The sequence below is a fragment of the Apium graveolens genome, chromosome 4 (assembly GCF_009905375.1).
Source record: "Apium graveolens cultivar Ventura chromosome 4, ASM990537v1, whole genome shotgun sequence".
NCBI lineage: Eukaryota > Viridiplantae > Streptophyta > Magnoliopsida > Apiales > Apiaceae > Apium > Apium graveolens.
In genome coordinates, this window is record NC_133650.1 from 165,015,801 (window position 1) to 165,021,266 (window position 5,466).

Below are 5,466 nucleotides of genomic sequence, written 5' to 3' on the forward strand. Positions count from 1 at the left end.
TTGTGATTATTTTTGGATATTCATCTCTGAGACTATAACTTGTAGTGACTGTGTTTATTGTGGGGTCACAGTACAGAGTAGTTGATTATTTATTAAGATTGGGTGTTATTAAGGGAAATGGAACTCGTGACAACCCGGATCCCCGACCCCGGATTTGGGGGTGTTACAGTAGCGATGGGAGATCAAGTAGAAAATCTTAAGGCTTTGATGGACTATTCTCAGCCTAAGATCAATGACATTCAGTCAAGCATCATCAGACCAGCCATCTTGGCTAACACTTTTGAGATCAAAGCAGGCACGATTCAGATGATACAGAACTCAGTTCAGTTTGGCGGTTCTCCTACTGAAGACCCCAACATGCACATTAGGGATTTCATCAAGATCTGCGATACTTTCAAGTTCAATGGTGTAACTGAGGATGCTATCAAGCTGCGACTCTTCCCATTCTCTCTTAGGGACAAAGCTAAGTGCTGGTTACATTCTCTACCACAAGGGTCTATCACTAAATGGAAAGATCTTGCTCAAAAGTTTCTCACTAAATTCTTCCCTATGGCGAAGACTGCAGCAATCAGGAATGCTCTTACTCAGTTTGCTCAGCAAACTGGAGAATCTCTGTGTGAGGCTTGGGATCGATATAAAGAGATGCTAAGGAAATGCCTACATCATGTCATGCCTGATTGGATGATTATAAACTGTTTCTACAATGGATTGGGTGCTACATTTAGACCCATGCTTGATGCAACATCAGGAGGAGCCTTGTGGGCTAAAAGCTATGATCAAGCTTATGAATTGATCGAACTGATGGCTGCTAATGAATACTAGAATCCTTCCCAGAGACTGACTCATGGAAAAATAGCAGGAATTCTGGAGTTGGATGCAGCAATGGCTATAGCTTCCCAACTTAAGGCTTTGACGATGAAGGTGGACTCTTTGTCTAATTATGGAGTTAATCAAATCACCAATGTCTGTGAACTTTGTGTTTGTTCCCATGAGACTGATAAATGCACAATTTCTAGTGAATCAGCTCAGTTCATGAGCAATTTTCAGTGATCGCAGCAACCAGTGCCAACCACTTATTATCCCAACAACCGCAATCATCCTAATTTCAGCTAGAGCAACACTCAGAATGTGGTTCAACAGCCTTATCAGCAATATCCAGCTAAGCAGTACTACCTCCCAGGTTTTCAGCAACCGCAATATGGACTATGACAACAACTCCAGCTGCAACAAGCTAATGAGAAATCTGAATTAGAGGAGTTGAAGCTTATGTGCAAGAGCCAAGCTGTTTCTATCAAGACCTTGGAAAATCAAATCGGACAAATTCCCAACTCCTTACTAAATCATCAACCTGATACATTTCCTAGTGACACTGAAGTGCCAGGAAGGAAGCAAGCTAAGGAGCAGGTAAAGGCAATCACTCTAAGGTCTGGAAAGGTTGTGAATCCCGAACAAACTAAAATGTTGACTGAAGAAGCTGAGGATGAGAAAGAAGTAGAGCAGTAGGAAGTAGAAGTGGAACCAAGGAAGATTATAGTTGAGCACACTCCTCCTGAGGGTAATACATGGGAGAAATAGATCTATCATTCACCGCCTTTTCCTAAGCGGCTGCAAAAGAAAAAGCTGGACAAGCAATTTGAGAAGTTTCTGGAGGTGTTCAAGAAACTTCATATCAACATACCTTTTGCTGAGGCTCTTGAGCAGATGCCTAATTATGCAAAGTTTATGAAAGGTATTTTCTCTCAGAAAGTGAAGCTAGATGATTTAGATATTGTCGCTCTCACGGAGGAATGCAGTGCTGTGCTGTAACAGAAGTTGCCTCCTAAGCTTAAAGATCCTGGAAGCTTCCCTATTCCGTGCACTATTGGAAAAGTGTCTTTGGACAGATGCTTATGTGACTTGGGAGCTAGCATCAATCTGATGCCCTTGTCAATCTTCAAGCAGTTGGACTTGCCTGATCCAAAACTGACTTATATGAGCTTGTAGTTGGCCGACCGTTCTATTACGTATCCGCGAGGTATTGTGGAGGATGTCTTGGTCGAGGTTGATAAACTCATCTTCCTTGCTGATTTCGTAATTCTGGATTTCGAGGAAGATAAGAAGATTCCCATAATCTTGGGAAGACCTTTATTGGCAACTGGACGAACCTTGATTGATGTGCAGAAGGGTGAGCTCACGATGCGAATACTGGATCAGGATGTAACTTTTAATGTGTTCAATGCTATGAAATTTCCTACTGATAATGAGGAGTTCTTAAAAGTTGAATTGGTCGATTCGGTGGTCACATTGGAACTTGATCAATTGCTAAGGTCTGATGCCTTAGAAAAAGCCTTGTTGGGAAATTTGGATAGTAAAGATGACAAAGGTGAAGAACAATTGTAATATTTGAATGCTTCTCCCTGGAAAAGGAAGATTGATATGCCTTTTGAATCTCTTGGAATGGAGGAATTAAACAAAGCTCTTAAATGCCTCAAGCCATCTATTGAGGAAGCTCCTACTCTTGAGCTTAAGCCTTTACCTGAGCATTTGAGGTATGCATTTTAGGTGATGTATCTACTCTGCCTGTTAATATTGCATTCGACCTTTCAGGTAGTGACGAGGAAAAGCTTTGGAGGATTCTAAGAGAGTTCAAATCAGCAATTGGATGGACTATAACAGATATCAAGGGAATCATCCCTTCTTATTGCATGCATAAAATTCTGCTAGAGGAAGGTAGCAAGCCTATGGTCGAGCAGAAAAGATGCCTCAATCCAATCATGAAGGAAGTAGTGAAGAAGGAAATTCTTAAGTGGCTAGATACAGGGATTATCTACCCTATTTCTGACAGTTCATGGGTAAGCCCGGTTCAATGTGTGCCAAAGAAAGGTGGCATTACTGTGGTAGAAAATGAGAAGAATGAGCTTATTCCTACTAGAACAGTCACGGGGTGGAGAGTTTGCATGGATTATAGGAAGCTGAACAAAGCCACTAGGAAGGATCACTTCCCTTTGCCCTTCATTGATCAGATGCTTGACATGTTAGCTGGTCATGAGTACTACTGTCTTCTGGAAGGCTAATCGGGTTATAATCAGATTTGTATCGCTCCAGAAGATCAAGAGAAAACTACCTTCGCTTATCCATTTGGTACTTTTGCCTTCAGACGAGTTTCTTTTGGTCTGTGTAGTGCACTAGCCACATTTCAGAGATGCCTGATGGCTATCTTTTCTGATATGATAGGCTAGAATGTGGAGGTGTTTATGGATAACTTCTCTGTATTTGGCAATTCTTTTGATGAATGCTTGCAAAATCTGGGACACGTTCTCAAGAGGTGTGTTGAGACTAATCTGGTTCTCAATTGGGAGAAATGTCACTTTATGGTGCGATATGGCATTATTCTCGGGCACAAGGTTTCTAGTAAAGGTCTTGAGGCGGACAAAGCCAAGGTTCATTGAGAATCTTCCTCCACCTATTTCTGTTAAGGAAATTCGTAGTTTTCTTGGTCATGCGGGTTTCTACAGGTTTCATCAAAAACTTTTCTAAGATTTCAAAGTCGTTATGCAGTTTGCTAGAAAAAGATGTTCCTTTCAAATTTGATGACGAGTGCCATGCAGCTTTTGAGATATTGAAGAAGAGGTTAATCACGGCACCTGTCATAAATGCACCTGATTGGAGCCAACCTTTTGAGATGATGTGTGATGCAAGTGACTATGCAGTTGTAGCAGTTCTTGGACAGAGGAAGAACAACATATTTCATGTGGTCTACTACGCTAGTAAAACCCTAAATAGTGCTCAACTGAATTATACTACTACGAAGAAAGAACTTTTGGCTATTGTCTAAGGTTTTGAGAAATTTCGATCTTATCTACTTGGGACTAAGGTGGCAGTTTTTACTGATCATGCCGCAATTCGATATCCCATCTCAAAGAAGGACTCAAAGCCTAGATTGATTAGATGGGTTCTTTTACTCCAAGAATTTGAGATAGAGATCAAGGACGGAAAATGGGCTGAAAATCAAGTCGCTAATCATCTCTCGCGTTTAGAGAATCCTAATTCTACTTCATTGGATAAGATATTGATAAATGAGTCTTTTCCCGACGAGCAGTTGTTTGGAGTGTAAGAAGAAAAATCGTGGTTTGCAGACATTGTGAACTACCTTGTGAGTAATATCATGCCTCCTGACTTATCTTCTGCTCAAAAGAAAAAGTTTCTACATGAAGTATAGTGGTATATGTGGGATGAGCCGTTTCTTTTTCGAAAAGGAGCTGACCAAATCATCAGGAGATGTATTCTTTACAGCGAAATGGGGGGAATCTTCCGAGATTGCCACTCAACGGCTTATTTAGGAAATTATGATGGAGAAAAGACAACAGCTCGTGTTCTTCATGCAGGTTTCTTTTGGCCGACCTTGTTTAAAGATGCTTACCAGTTTGTTTTGAAATGTGATCAATGTCAACGTGTGGGTAATATGTCTAAGAGGGATGAGATGCCTCTTAATGTGCTTCTCGAGGTTGAGGTCTTTGATGTTTGGGGAATTGGCTTCATGGGGCCATTTGTCTCATCTTGAACAATCAGTATATCTTGTTGGCAGTTGATTACGTGTCAAAATGGGTTGAAGTTAAGGTGTTTCCAATGAAAGATGCGAAGGTGGTGCCTAATTTTCTTCACAAGCAGATATTCACAAGGTTTGGAACTCCAAGAGTCATAATTAGTGATGAGGGGTCACATTTTTGCAATCGTAAGTTCACTGCCATGATGCAGAGGTATAATGTGAATCATTGCACTGCCATGACTTATCATCCTCAGACAAATGGTCAAGCTGAGTTATCTAACAGAGAGATCAAGCGCATTTTAGAGAAAGTGGTGTGTCCGTCAAGGAAAGATTGGTCTTTAAAGCTTGATGAAGCTGTTTGGGCTTATAGAACAGCATATAAAACTCCTTTGGGAATGTCTCCATTTCAATTGGTTTATGGAAAGAGGTGTCATTTTCCGGTGGAGCTAGAGAATAAAGCATATTGGGCTTTGAAGAAATTGAATCTGGACTTGGATGCAACTAGAAAGAAGAGGATGCTTCAACTGAATGAGCTCGACGAGTTTCGATTTCAAGCTTATGAGAACAACAAAATATAGAAGGAAAAAGTCAAGAGATGGCACGATATGGGTCTAGTGCTCAAATCATTTGTGCCAGGGCAGCAAGTTCTTTTATTCAACTCTTGTCTCCATCTTTTTCCTGGAAAGTTGAAGTCAAGATGGTCAGGGCCGTTCATTGTCAAAACTGTGTTTCCGCATGGAACGGTGGAAATTTTTGAGAATGATCCGGGCCAAGCGTTCAAAGTTAATGGTAAAAGATTGAATCATTATTATGGTGACACGGCAAACCGCAAGGTGGTTAGTGCCATTCGATTGTCCACTTGATCTCAAAATTCTACGTCGAGCTAGCGACGTAAAAGAAGTGCTTCTTGGGAAGCAACCCAAGTTTGTTGTACTTTAGTA

General features: G+C 41.0%; 1 non-coding gene across 1 annotated transcript; it reads right to left on the minus strand.

Annotated features, from left to right (window-relative positions):
• Positions 1-564: 564 nt before the first annotated feature.
• LOC141722428 (small nucleolar RNA R71) lies at positions 565-671 on the minus strand. Its single transcript, XR_012575447.1, has one exon. It is a non-coding gene; the product is annotated as a small nucleolar RNA R71 (small nucleolar RNA).
• Between the last annotated feature and the right edge of the window lie 4,795 nt (positions 672-5,466).